The following is a 15513-nucleotide window of genomic DNA, read 5'->3' on the forward strand; positions in this document are numbered from 1 at the left end:
AATAAGATGCACCTATTTGCTGCAAGCTTGTTGCTGGGTGTGCAGCTTGCTTTGATACCATGAAAGCAAAATAAACAAGATGAAAAGAGAGTTAAATATGAACTAGTGGGGGCAGGACGCCTACCTCTGTGTCTGTATAAAATAATATTGCTTTCTGCAGAGACCACAGATCTGGGACAGCAGAGAGGGGTCAGATCCTCAGATGAGTTAAACTGGTACATGTTTGGTATTAGTATAGGTATGGTGATATGCATCAGCTGAGAAGCAAGCCTGGTATGTACCAGTAAAGGAGAGCATAAGAGAAAAAAAGAGAAATGTTGCTATTTCAAGACCAGATTATTTTTACAGCATTTGTGGCTAACCATCCCTGAACTGTTAGAGGCTATGCAGTTGTGAAAGAGATGTTTTTTTATCCACATTCACCAAGTGAGAAAGAATGCACCCATGGTCTTCACCTCTCCGTTTCAGTCAAAAATGATCCCTGTGCAGAGGTTTTAAAGAGCCCTTCACAAGACATATTTAGGAACAATTTTTTGCAGGTGTGACTGATTATTTTATTGTAAAAGCAAGTTGATTTTTGTTTGTGTGTGTGCGCGCTTAGCAAAATCATAGAAAGCCTGGAGCACACACATTCATTTTGAGCATATGAACGCTTGTTTCTGAGTGCCACTGTGTGCTCTGAGCTGCTCTGTGTGTTATGTCCTAAGCCACAGAGCTTAGGGCATGAAAAATTGCATCTTCCATGCTGGGGATTCCCTTAATGTGGGGCCTCTCTTTTTTCCTCTATTCCAATTTTAGCATTTAAAAATGCTAAAATCTCTCTCCCATCCTTGTCCCTGCTCTCAAGCCTGAATCATTCACAGTTATAAATTATTTTTTTGTTGTTGTTTTACTGGACTGCACAATTTTAGACAGGAAGAGTAGTGGCACAAAACAGAGTGCAAAAACGTAGGTGACCAAACTAACTTCTTATAAGAAGTTATTTGTTACCCTGAGGTGAAATGTGGTGAGTGGGTGTAGGTATGTGATCCTGATCTGTTGCAAAGTAAACACATCAGGTTAAACCAGTGAAACTAGCTATTTTCTTGAGGGGGAAAAGCAAGCATGCTAGGGGCAGCTAAGGAGGCCAAAAGAGGTATGAGAATGATCTTCCCTGTCTCCATGCAATAAAGAAATGCATACTTGATGGTGCAGAGCATAGAAAAGCCTGGAGCAAGAGCTCCCTGAATTCTAATCTCACCTTCAGGAATAATTTACTGCATATTCTCAGTAATAGACAGTCAAGCTTCACATTAACTAATGGGGAGACTTGGTGCTACAAGTTTTGGGGATTTTTAGCTCATATCTATACAAACGTGTCATTACTTAAAGAACCATGGGAAAAAAGTTGCACTGAGCATTACAGAACTGGAGATGTGTTGCTGCACTGATATGTGAGGCTTCAGGTCTGGTGAAGAACAGAGTAGCAGCTCACTACTCCTTGCTGCTGATGCCTAGGAATACTTTCAGGAGCCCTGACAAAGGTGAAGAAGAGCACAGGAGTCAGGAGAAATAAATAAAAGTGAATACATGAAAGAGCAGCTATTACCATAAAACATTCATTGGAGGCTGCAAGACTAACTGTGTTTTCCATTCTATTTTAAAAAAGCTTTGTACTACTCTTACTTATCAATGCTTGATATGACATTTAGAAACATCAGTGTGAGAGGAATGAAGAACAGGATAAGACACAGCATGTCTCTACACCATCAAATTTCCTTTCCACACAAAGTACTGCTGTAACAATTCAGTGCTGGTGTGACTTACCAACATTTTCACTTCTGTCTAGAAACTTAGAGTTTAAAGAAACTTGAAGGTCCTGCCATGCTCTTTCTCTATTTAAATGGAAACGTGGAGATTTTTCTTTGATATAAAGACATCTGTTCCTGTGAAGACTTGGGTTTGTATAGCTTTAGGACCCAGGAATATTTTCAGTATGTTTTATTGAAAATGTTGACCAGACTGTTTCATCTGTATTCTTTCATGTCAAAAGTATTGAATTATGCTACTCCAAAGTTATTGCAATCCATAGTTTCGTTTATGAAACAATACTGTTTAATTCCTTTTTAACTGCTATGTGTAGTGGGTTGTGAATAGCCCAGGTTGAACGGGACTGATGCGTAAACTCCTCATTTATGATTGATAATTTTGGTGCTGTAATTCATCAGACATACTGGCTGTGGCAGTTGCTCATCTGGAGTAATTGTCTTCACTGACTTGAGTGGAATTGTACTAAACTTTACACTGGCTTATGATTCTGTTCTTCACACTGAAAAGCTCCTTCACTAATACCTCTGCAGTCTGATGGAGATGTCTTATTGAAAAGGGATTTTGCCATTTCAAAATTTTCCCTTCCCATAAAATTCCTAGAGCAGTGAGAGGTAGAACCATTTTTATGGTGTCTCTGTGCCTGATTGAGTACTTTAGATTTTTAAGCAGTCTATGCAGAGAGTCTCCTTGGTAGCACAGACAGTTTTCTTTGAGCATTAATGAAAATGAGAGGTGAAAGTCAGAGAGATGTCACTGTCAGGGAATTACTACAACAATTTGCATGAGTTTGGTGCCTTTCATGCAGTATCTCAAGGCTTTGTGCTCTCAGAAGCTGGCAACTACAGAGACTGAGCTTCACTAAGGAAATATTGCTGACGGTGAAGGCTTGCGTTTTTCAAGGGAGACTGAATTGTAAATAGTGTGCAGAAAAAAAGTCTACAGAAGAGAGTTGCTGCTACACATGCATACACATACACACTCAAAACATACAGAACCAGGGAGCACAAACAATATTGGCTGTTGTTGCTGTTTATTCTTTTGAATGGAATGACACTCTTTGATTGCTCTATTTGTTTAAGAAGGTGTTGCAGAGCCTCCCATCATTTATGAATGTCAGCTGTCAGCAGTTTTTTTTAACAAATAGAGATATGCTTTTAAACATGTAGAGACTGAGTACTGTTAGGTTCTATTTCTGCAGTTCCTCATGCGGTTGCTTAATGTCTGAAATCAGTTATTTATCTTAGTCCCATAGTGCTTCTGTACATACCAGTCAAATGTTGCTAAGTTAGGAGAAGACAATAAGCCTTTCCCCAAATTCCTCCTCTGCTGTAAGTGTCTAGAATGTACTGATTTGAAATGCAAGCTTTGGACTCAAGAGCCCCCAAGTCAATTCTCTCTGGCAGAGGTTATTTTGACTTTTAACTCTTCTGTGATGTCAGCCATTAAGCACCTTTGAGACTCAGGGCTTTGTTATCTCTACCATCTTGAGTCTCTGCTGTATAAAGAGAGGTATCATGAGAAAAGTCTTGAGTCCAAGCTTGCCAAGTGTTTGTCCACTTTGCCCCAAACCTGTTCCTAGGCTCAAATGCTGAGGGGAAGCACCGAGGTGGTATGCTGTATTTGTGGGGACCCTCATGGCAGGAAGGAATGATGAATCTGACTCTATGTTCTCAGAAGGCTAATTTATTATTTTATGATGCTATATTATATTAAAGAAAACTATACTATGCTAAAGAATACAGAAAGGATACTTGCAGAATGCTAAAAAGATAATAATGAAAACCCGCGACTCTCTCCAGAGTCCCGACACAGCTTGGCACTGATTGGCCATTGAGTCAAAATAACTCACATCAGAGCCCAATGAAACAATCACCTGTTGGTAAACAATCTCCAAACCACATTCCAAAGGAGCAAAACACAGGAGAAGCAAATGAGATAAGAACTGGTTTTTTTTTTCGCTGAGGCTTCTCAGCTTCCCAGGAAAAAAATCCTGGACTAAGGGATTTTTCAAAAAGTATGAATGTGACACTGGAAAAGCTTGGGCTCGGTTTTCTCACTGTGCAAGCCTTAGAAGGTATCTCTTTGCACAGGTTGCTTTCCACTCCAGGCACCCCTCCCAGCACTAGGCAGAGAAGTTGTCCTGGAGACCTGGAACAGGAAGATCCCTGTTGCTTGTTCCTGTGCTTTGCAGGGCAGCCACAGTCACCCTTGGTCTGAAGCATGAGCAGGCAGCAAGATCATGACCAGCCAGGAGCTGCATGAGAGCAAGTCTTCTTGCTTGCCCTGTGTTTGTAGTTCTTGCACTGTATCTACAGATGCCTGCTCTCCAAAGGAGATAAAGATTTTCAAAGACAGTAAAGACTTTCTTGAGAGTCAGCTTATTTATGATATGCAAAGAGCTGAGTTGATCAATTGGTAAGTCTGGGTATCTTTTAGGAATGGTTTGGCTTTGCTATTTTGGAAAGTCTACTGTTAGCTTATAGGAACAAATTCCACAGTTTAAACCCCAGTTGTATCTTGACATTGTACTTCCTTGGCTTTTCCAAACCTTACTTCTTTCCTAGGAAAATCCTTTTCACAGCTGAGAATAGGTGGTTCTATGTGGCCTGGAATGAGGTGTTGTTGAGATGATTAATGTATCTTTATTTCAAGGAACTTCTTGTTGTTGTTGACACTGCAGAGTTCATTTACCCCTTTTCACCCAAGAAAAAGAAATAAAGAGAAAAGAGAAAAAAAAAACCTTTTATTTTTCCATTTTTTCAGGCCTATCAATCTCTTGTCCATGAAGACTAATTTTTCTTTTGCTTGCAATGTCACATGTTGCTCAGTGACTCTGCCTTATTGCTATTCTTGAGCAAAACTGAGTCTCAGGTAATGTATGCTAGACAGATACTCATTTTCACCCCTGAATTTTCTTGGTATTTTGCCATCCTCCTAATAATTGACCCACTATCACTGCTGCAGGGTTCATGTTAAAGAATAAATTTTTCTAGTGACAAGGAACATTTAATGGTGAAGATGTTAATAATGCAGCACTTTAAACGTGATTAGACAGATTTGTTTAAAAAGAAAGTAAAGGGAAGGATGCATCTTCCATGTTTTTCTATTCTTTGTCTCCCTCCTTTCCCCCCTTACATTTCAGGCTTTTATGAAGAAAAGAGTATATTTGCTTTTAATTTAAGGAAAAATACCACTGCTGAGCAAGAAACTTGTTACAATTTTCTTCAGGATTCGTATCCCCACTGCTCCTGTATATGGTGATTAACAAGCTTCCTCCAGGGAAAAAGTAAGCCAAATTAATGTCAAAGCAATGTCCAATAAATTTTTATATTCATATCAGTGTTAACCTTTTAGCTGCAGGTAGGTAACATAATAGGGTGTAGGGTGGAACATAGTCCCAGGTAGAATTGGTAGATCACATTTTTGCACTGGACAGTTGAGCCTTGTAGAAGCAAGCAAGGAGATAACCTAAACCACAGTAAATATCACCACTGCTCCCCTCCATGACACTGGGAGGGATGTACTCCCACCAGGCTAGCCATATGGTAGGAAAAGAGGTGAACATGCCATGGCTTCTCAGGAATGGGGATACCTTCACAGGTGTAAGTGCCTGTCTTTGAGTGGCAGCCTGTCTACCCCTCAGGACTTTTTCACTGTGAAGTAGGAGTCAAGCCCAGAAAGATATTATACTTTTTTTTTTCCTTTGTCATGGAAGTTAGGCACTGAAAGTTTCCATAAGTTACGTGCTGCTGTATCGTAAATACTTAGCAAAGAAAGACAGCAGCTAGCAATAGGCAAAACCTCAATGTGAAAAAATCAGAAAAGCTAAACCATCTGGCCCTTGAAATAACTTACAAATGAGAGAGGGTGGCTTTGGACATCTGTGTCAGGACCCTACACTGTGTCTCAGCATTAGCAGCCAATCACATTCATCAGGAAGGAACTTGTCTCCTGGGAAATATTAAATACTAAGCCAAGCAGAGAAGCATTTTCAAGCTGTAGATTAGTTAATATTCATTTGGGATGAGACCCCTCTGTGTCCCCAGACTGAAAGGCAGATTCTTCAGAGCATGAAGGTGTTGGCCCAGCCCTGGCATCCTCATCTGCTGCAGGAATCTCCACTGAACTGTCAGCTTATGAGAGGCTTTCAAGACCAAGGGGTAAAATCTTGCTTTAACAGCATTTTACATTGTAAGAACAATATGACTCTTGAGATTTCTGAAAACAAGTGCCATTTTCATGATAAGGATTTTCCATGGGACCTTCTACAAGGGCCTGTAGTGACAGAACAAGTGGTAATGGCTTTAAACTAAAAGAGTAGGTGGGTGAGATTATTTACTGTGAGTGTGGAGAGGCACTGGCACAGGGTGCCCAGAGGAGCTCTGGATTCCTCATCCCTGAAAGTGTTCAAGACCAGGCTGAATGGAGTTCTGAGCAGCCTGGTCTAATGGAAGATATCCCTGCTGCTGGCAGAGGAGTTGGAATTAGATCAGCTTTAAGGTCCTTTCCAAGCCAAACCATTGTATGATCCTATGGGCAAAGGAAGAGAAGGAGAAGTATTGGGGAGCAGTAGATAAAACAAATCCTGTCTGTGCACCTGTGCTTGCATGAGAGCGAGAAGGAGGGAGAGACTGAATGATGACTGAATAAAATAAGGTCTTTCATCAGGAAGTTTCACACAGATTCCTGAATTGCACTTATTAAATGCATAAGGTGCAAAAGTTGATCTGAGGAGAACACATGCCTAATTTATTAAGAAACAGCAAATCCCCAGCAGCAACCAAGAAGAAATTAAAATTGTATTCATCATATTCATAGCTTAAAAATGATCTTAGCTCATATGAATGTGAGGTCAAAATGGAATTTTTTCCTCCAGGTATGTACATAAATTAGGAAGCCTTAATAGGAAGCAACTAGTCCATTTATTTGTCAATAAGCATTTGAAGTGAAGGCTGAATGAGCTGGTGCCAGAAGGAGTGGAAACTCGTTTGCATTTCATGATTATGTAAAGCAGTTTTTGGTAGACTGAACTTCTTGTGACCTTTCTCCTTTTTTTCCCCCTTCTTTACCACCCTGGCAAAACATATGTATTTAAATAATTTCCATTTCTTACAATATGATTTTGCTCTTTTTAATCAGCGTGAGATGGCTTTTTTATTGTTTGCCCTGCTTCATCTTATGCTTTTCTTTTAACATGGAAAGAAAGGAAAGGTGGTGTTTCTGGGTGTGCCCTTGCTCTAGAAATTGTGGTCTTCCAGTGAAATGAGTGAACATTTCCTTACTTGACCAAATGGAAAGACTGGTGCAAAGGGAGTAGTCAGGAAAGCACAAAGGAATGTAGGAAACACATCCTGTCTGAAGACTGCTCCATTCCAAATCTGTTAATATATTTTACTGTGTTACAGAACAATTTTTCACTCATTTTTATTGAATGGGTCAGGCTGGAAGGGACCTCAGGATGGACTCTGGTCCAGCCCCCCTGCTCAAGCAGGGCCATCCTAGAGCAAGTGGCACAGGATTGTGTCCGGATGGTTTTTTAATGTCTCCAGTGAGGGAGACTCCACACCCTCTCTATGAAATCTGTTCCAGTACCTGGTCACCTGCACAATAAACAAATTCTTCTTCATATTCAGGTGGCATTTCCTGTGCATCGATTTCTGTCCATCGCCTTTGTTTTCCTTTTGTTATTGATGTATTTGAAAAAGCCTTTCTTGTCCTTGACGTTCTTGGCCAGATTTAATTTTGGCCCCCAGATGGACTTTGGCCTTCCTTGTCTCATTTCTACTTACTCTGATGACCTCTTTATGTTCATTCTAAGTGGCCTGACCTTGCATCTCCTGTGTATTTTCTGCTTGTGCTTGAGTAATGAAAACAGTTCTATATTCATCCATGTGGTCTTTTGCCCCCTTTGCACAATTTCTTGTTCATTCAGATGCATCATTCTTGAGCCTGGAGGAAGGAATCCTTGTAACCCCTCTTCCCTGTGGGGCCTGTTTCCAAGGCATCATTTCAAGAAGATGCCTGAAGAGGCTGAAGATAACTGTCCTGAAGTCCATGGTTATAATCTTACTTATTACTAACTAATTTAATGTCTGGTTTTCCTAAGACAGGTTATGGGACTTCTCCAAAATCAAATCCTTTAAAGCAATAAAATCCACCTGTACGTCAGTGTAACTGTCATGTTTTGAATGTTTTGGTCAGTGCCCCACAAGGGGTGAGCAAGTATAGCCAGAAGGCTGCAGTAGTCACTGGAATAGGCATTTGGGGCCTCAGTCAGGGGAGACTTCAAACTGTTTTACACTAGAAATGCCAGTTGCTTTTATGGACTGGAATGTTGTGCTTTTAACCAAGACTGAGTAGATAAATAGATGCTTGCTTGCTTACCATCCTTAGTCAGGTCTCAGATATGGTGAGACTGAGAGCTCCATTACTTTCTCAGTCCAAGGAATTATCCTCCCTGGCTGTTGCTGAGGCATAGCACATTAAGGCATGATGTGCAAGCAGTTCACTCTTTGGCCCTGTTGACTCAATGTTTTCCACCTGTATGGGAACTGTGCTTTCAGAATTCAACAAAATATTCATATTATTTTGTATGTAAAATGTTCTGCTTTTACACACATCCTGAAAAATGGATTTCAGAAAAGACTCTGTTAATAACCAGGAGGGAAAAAAAGGTTTGGTTTTTTTTGTTTGTTTTATAATGCTTTACATACCATCAGGTTTAAAAATATAATACAATACAGTGATTTTGATCTTCTTCAATAGAGGTTTTGAATCAACTTTAATATCTTTTTCAGTACTCCTAGCTACACTTTAAATTTAAAGGAGAAAATCAAGAAGTCAAAAAGTTCTGAACACGGGGCTATTATCCACAAACCCTTGCTGCTGTTGTTGATCTAAATGAAGGAAAAAGGAAGAAACAAGATGTCAGAAAGTCAATGCATAGTGAACTGGAACAAAGCACTTTTTAAAGCTTTATCTTTTTGGAACTTGTTTCATCAAGTTCATGTGCACTCAGGATACAATAAGAAGATGATTTTGTGCAGTCATGAATTTAGATTTAATAGCTTTATAAGTAGAGAACTTTACAGATAATTTCGAGGTGCTAATCTGACCTTGCTGTGCCTTTAATCTTTTGGCATTCTAGAGAGCGTAAAAAACAAAAGCTGACTGTTTTAATATCACGGAGTAGTCATGGAGAAAAAATTTTCTCCATCAGAACAGCTTTTAAATAAATTATTACTTTTTTTCCCCTTTGGTGGGGAAAAATAATGTAACATGGATTTAAACAGAAGTGAATTTACTAAATGTCCTGCATCTTTCTCTCTTGTTAATTAGTAACAGTCAAACGCTCTTGTTCTGCAGACAGTGACTACAAAGAAAAGGATAAAGAACTTGGGAAAGATTCTAGAGCTGAAATAATTAGGCAATTTATCATTCAGGATAATTGGACTTGTACAAAGCAGCATTATTTACCATAGGTTTCCATTTCTTCTAACTGGTTGTGAAAAATACAGTTACATTGATTGGGAAATGTTCTTAGTGCTTTCTTTTTCCAATATGCATTGTGCCAGGGATGTTCGGTTCAAAGTGTGGTGTTCCTCCCAGTGATTTCTTTTCCCTCAGTGATCTTCAGAAGCAGCCTTCAGCTTCTAAAACCTCAAACCAAAATTAGATTAAAGTGCCCAGTATGGGGTCAGAAATGGGAGGGAAAGAGAGAGGGGTTTCCACAGGGGAATTTTCACTTAACAAACGAAAGCCTTTGCTTTGTTTCAAAGAAAAAATTGCAAAGTGGAGGCACATCTTAATCACATCGGTAGCCAGCTGAGATGTTTATGCTAATTTCCAAAGGTATGTAAGTATAGGAATCGGGGGGTCCAAAACTCCTGCCTCTCTAATGTGAAAAACACAAGCATTTAAGCACCACCAGTAGATAGCTCTGATGTTGTTTCAGCATCAGGGAAGATGGGGGGGGGGGGGGGGGGGGGGGCAGACCCTTCCCCTCCGTTTTCCTAGCTTACTTGAATTTCACTGCACAATTTTCAGGCTGTATGAATGCCCCTTCACCCAAAGGTGAGTTTTTTCCACTGTTTTTCTGAGGAGGAGGGCACAGGTACTCTTTTGCAGTTTGTTGAATTACAGCACTCTCCCAGCTTTGCACTGTTCCCTTCCACTCTAGAAAAGTACATCTTCACAATCAGCTTTTCTTGTGATGTATGTTCCAGAAATGTTCAAACGCCTTGGATTTCACTGCCAAGGTCTCTGAATGTGTTGACCCCAAGGATGGCTCTCTACCAGACCCCAGGGGCAGCCCAGGGTGTCACATCCTGCTCCAGTATATCTTGCTTTAAGCTGTGGGTTCTTTGTGGTGCTGGCATCCCAGTGTTCAGATACATGTCACCAGGCTTTAGGGCAAGGAAATCATGTTGTGGAAGGAGTTATTTAGAAGTGATCTTGCTCAATGTGCCTGTTAGAAACCAGCCAGCAGAGTTCCCTGCTGGGAGGAGCATTTACTGGGGAAATAAGATGATGTTTAAAAGCATTTTACTCCCTGCCTGTGTTAAATTCACAAATATGCGCTGCCAGGCTGTCTTAGGTGGGTGCTGAAAACATGCTTTAAGTGGCACAGCTTGACACCAGTTGCATGGATGTCTTCAGATAGTGTCACAGGTTGTGTTGTGCAGATTTTCCCCAACAGCTCATTAATTTAAAACTTTTGTATGTGTTTGGTACCTTCTATAATAAGAAAGTCATGACTACCAACAATTTTCTATGGAAATTTGAGGAGCAAGAAGTAGTAGTTACCTAAAATACTGCCTGTTGCCTGAGCAAGCTCAATGTGGGACAAAATGCACAATCTGGGTACAAACTGGTCATGCTTTATCCCTTGCCAAAGGAGCATTTGAACTCCCATACTGAAAGGTGCACCTCTGTGGATGTGGCCATGTTGTCAGCTGAGAAACATGCCAACATTTGTCAGATTTTGTGCCATATCGTAATTTGCTGCCTGTTTGCGTTGCTCACCTGGGGTGAGCTGAACTGCCGGCTGAAATTTCAGGGCCTTTGGGATGTTTGGATTAAAGCCAAATATCTTTGAGGTGACCCTACTTATTTACAAGGACTGTGCACAGTCTCCTTTTGTCCATCCCAGCAGGAACTGAGCAGCAGGACATGGCTCCTGCGCTCACAGCTCCATGGAGCAGCGTAGACTGCGGCAGTCCCTCACCAAACTGTGTTTGCTGCACTGAGAATGGCGCCTGGTGCTTCTTTTCTCCTTTGTTTTCCTTTTCTGATTGTTTTACTTCTTCCCTGAACACACAGCTCTGTGCAGAGCACTACCTTGACAAACCACTCTGCCCACAGCTGCTGTGCACAAAACTTTGCCGGTCATTTTGCACAGGGGCTGTAATCCTCCTGACCAGTCCCTCTGGATAAATACAACAAGCAGATAAGCTCCATTACAGTATCAAGTGGTTGCTTTACCTACAGGTTTCAACAATGTTTAACCTGAGCAGTAACTGTCACACAACTGATTTTCTTTTCTTTAGGTTTGCTAGGCTGGTGCCACTTTAGCAGAGCAAACTTGTGACAGCAGGAGCAAAGATACCGAATCTTTTCTAAATAGTCTAGGATATTTTAGCACTTTTCATTTGTTAACATCCAAATGGTACATAAATACTAACCTCTAAAACTACCTACAAGTCCTGTAATATTAATGGTCCTGTTTCTTCAGGAGGCACGGCCAATTTAAAAGTTTCGGCATGGGACATAGAGAACTCATAGAATAGTATTTACATTTTCTGGTTAACCTAGGTCCCACAAGAAATCCTTTGCAAGATCACCTGATGTTTCCCCCATGGATATAAGTGAAAATACAGTGATTTTCATCAGAGATCCAAAACACAAAAGTGTCTACTGATGTGGACAAATTGAAGGATGTACATACACCACCCTCTGCAAGGACAGAAACACAGAATGCTTTAAAGAGTGCTTTGAGTACTCCCTACTAAGCAAATTCTTCTTCACTCTGCAGTGGGTATTGTCTATGAATTCATGTAATGATACATATTAAGTTTAGGAATTTGTTATTGTACAGTCTAATCTTGTGTAAAACCAAAGACACGGGACTTATTTGTATTAATTAATTAGTGTATGTGGTTAAAAAAAAAAAAAAAACAAAAAAAACCACCAAAAAACCAAAACCCTCCTAGTTGTTTTAATTAGGTGGCATAAAATGTCTTTCCTGACTTGAAAATGAAGGATCCCAAGAAGAACAAGCAAAACAAAATGCTTTAGTAATCTTTTTAATTGTTCTTGTTCCATTGTTGCAAGTTCTGGTGTTCTAGAAATGTTGGGCAAAACCTTGTTTAACATACAGTTTTCATATGACTCTGAAGGTTTCTACCTTTTGCTCTAATTAAACATATAAATCCTACAAACTGTATCCAGGATAACTGCAAAGCCAGATTGTCAGTTTACATTTATGCTCTCTCCTGTTTCCTGTAATGGGAATGGACCATCAAGGTGTGTGTACATCAGCCTCATCCTTCACCTGCAGCAGGGTTAACATCACCTCATTTGTTGTTGTGTTTTACAAAAGTGGGCTTGCAGCTGTGGTAAGGCCTGTTTCTGCTGCCTTGGTAGGACCTTAGTGAAACTGAGAATCAGGCTCCAAAAACACACCTCTTTGCTCTCACAATTCAGTTATTTTGAAAGAAAGGAGCAATACTCATCATGTTGGCTCAGAGCACAAAGCAAGACCAGTAATTCAAAAAATGATAAGAGAAAGACAAAGCAAAAAATAGCACACTCCGTTAAGTTTTCCTCCTGTACTAATAGGAAGAGCATGGATATTTTTGTCATGCTGTGTACTGAATTTACCGTAAGAAAAGAAATAATAGCTTTTCTGATAGAAGGTAAAGACAAAGTGAATACAATTTTTTTATTCTTTTTTTGTTCACACCACCTATTTTCATAATCTCTTTTGGACTGAAGTAGCAACCTTGATAGAAGAATGCAGATGATGTGATTAAATTTTGGATTTTACCAGAGGTAGTGTTCAGCTTGTGACGTAGAGATGCCTGGCATTTAGAAAATCTTCAAAGACTTGACCCAAAGCCTTGGGAGGAGGTTGTTTTGGTTCAGGGCCTAACTGGGAACAGGGTTGTGCTTTTACAATCAATCAGGAGGCTGCTGTTGCTGGCTCAGTTGCAGTTGTGCCATCAACCCCGGAGGACCAGCTGCCCTGCTGCAAATTCGGGCTGGTGCTGAGGGGGAGTGAGAGGCACAGTAAACACACAGAGTAGCAGTAAATGACAAGAGGATATGATATGTAACATTAGCCAGGCTCACTGTTTGCTTAGGTTGTGGAATGGACTTTTAAATCAATCTTTTATTATCAGTGGAGCCTTAGCAGTGCACTTAAATGAGAGAACAATGCAAGGACACAGAGACTTGGTGCTAAGCGAGCATCCTGCTTTCTTTCCTAGCTCTGATTTTACAAGAAAAACCATAGATTGTTTTGGCCTGGATCTATCAGATGCGGACTCTTCCAATGCTTAGTGACCTTTGGAATTGGGCTCTGTTTTGATCCCCATTGCTGCTGTATCGGTTCATCTCACCACCAGTCCTGACCTCCTGCATAAAAATAGCTGGGAATATGTTGTGCCCTCTTACACAAAACTTGCTGGCAAAAATTTATTGTGCATTTACCACAGTTTTGTTTAATCTCTTCTCCTAAGTTAATTATCCTTCTCCTAAATAAAGATTAGGATATCACCTGTAAACCACAGTGATCACCTGTTAGTGTTTTCTTGTATTAAAACTGTGTGTTCCTAAAATGATATATTTTTTAAAAATTTATTTATATATTTCTTTTAGAAGTTGGACAGGATGTGTGCCTGCTTTCAGAAGTTGTCCTGTGAGTTTTTAACATCCCTTGGAAAAATGTGGGTATTACATAGAGCATTCTAAAAGCAATTTTCCACCAGTGTGAAATCTTACTGAGCTTATCTCACAGACCTGGTTTTGCTCAGTGTGCCCTTCAGGTTTCAAGGGTTGTAGTTGTTGCAGTTAAGTGTTTCTAAGCATTGTTAGATCTTTTTGCCAGTGTATTTATTCTCTGTTTCTATAGTTCTATAAATACACAAAGAGAAAATAGATTGGAAGTGTCGCTCAACTTGGGGGTTAAGGTTTTGTTTTGTAGGAAAACATTGTTACCAGTTCTTTTATCAAGTCAAAGCTATTTGCCATACTGGTTGCTTGAATCTGAATAGGAGCCTGTCATTTGCATTTTTACCATTTCAGGTTAAGGAAGTAATAATTTTAATCCCACTAACACTCAGACTTTGCAGAGAAATGTGGTAGCCATGAGACCCTTGCTGTGCACATGCAGATATGCAAATTCTAAGCATTCTAAGCAAATTCTTTGCACTGGCAAACACTATCAAGTCCTCCTGTGCATCTTTATACATCTAAATATATGTACACTTGTATATCCTTCAACACTGGACTATGCTATGAGATGATAATTATAGACCAGGTCATTTTTGGTAGTACATTTTTTTTTAAGCTTTTGGGAGAACAGGCTTAATTTCAATTAGTTGCCCAAAGGTACAACTCTTTAGTGGCTCAGTACATCTTGTCTCCTCATCCAAATCTGCATTTCTGTCAGCAATGCACTAATCAAACCACGGTGTGGGATTTTAACTCTTCATTTCTGCACTGCAAGAGGCAAACAGAGAATCAAATAAGCCCACATCACCAGCTGGAGCGAGCAGGTTTCTCCACTGTGCTAAGAGATACTAGACTGAATGCTGGTCCAGCCAGTGAGCACTAGAGATCTTAACTGGAGCTGTTTGAGTCTACTGCAGGGGGAAAAGCTGGAGAAAATGGATTTACATCCATTACAAGGTGAGGCAGGAAATAGATCTCTAACCTAAAAGTCAAGCAGTGCTTGTAGATAGCCTGGATTCGGAGCAAGGAGAAGCAGAAACACCAAAGGAACACTCAGAGCTTTTAATACACAGTTAAACCCACAGCAGTGGTAGGACTGGACAATCACTAGTTAAAGGTAGTTAATTATTTAAGAAAAAAATTATGAAACATAAAATATTCAAACTGCCTGTGCCTGATGCATGCCATTGCCACAATGGCATGTGCACCTGGGTTTTAAATTCTTGCCTGTTTACTATATTTTTGTTTTGAAGTAAAGGTATTTTTTGAACTAATGATGAGATAATATTATTTCTCAAATATTAATAATAAAAAAAACATGGGTGAGAAACTTTGCTATTTACTTCCTCCAGAGGGGATTATGTCTGCTTTCTTTAAAGTGAAAATAATTTACAAGGCTTCTTAGCTCTCTCGGAAATGAATAACTTACTAAGTGTTGTGATAATTGTGCAAAGAACCTGTTACAGTAACAGAGTGTAGCTACAAAGTGACTGGGAAATTGGTGCCTTGAGTCTGAAATTAGCTGTTGCAGTTACCAGGCGTCATTCCAGATTAGCTGTGCCTGTCTCGTGGGCAGCTCCTCGGGAGCCGCGCGGGTGACTCACAGCGACCCACCACTCCCCTCGCTCCGGAGCTGGCCTGCCGGTGATGGCTTCGCTCAGAAACAAAGACAAAATAAAATTCGGGCTGTGCTGAGCAGTTCAGCCCAGAGACAGGGTCTGCTGGAGGACTGGCTCGTTGGAAACCTCA

General features: G+C 40.2%; 1 protein-coding gene across 3 annotated transcripts in view; it reads left to right on the forward strand.

Moving 5' to 3' along the window:
• TBXAS1 (thromboxane A synthase 1) overlaps positions 1-15513 on the forward strand; it is a 227858-nt gene that overhangs the window by 164546 nt on the left and 47799 nt on the right. The window lies entirely within an intron of this gene.

The sequence above is a fragment of the Onychostruthus taczanowskii genome, unplaced genomic scaffold (genome assembly GCF_017590055.1).
Source record: "Onychostruthus taczanowskii isolate IOZ18803 unplaced genomic scaffold, ASM1759005v1 scaffold15, whole genome shotgun sequence".
Classification (NCBI taxonomy): domain Eukaryota; kingdom Metazoa; phylum Chordata; class Aves; order Passeriformes; family Passeridae; genus Onychostruthus; species Onychostruthus taczanowskii.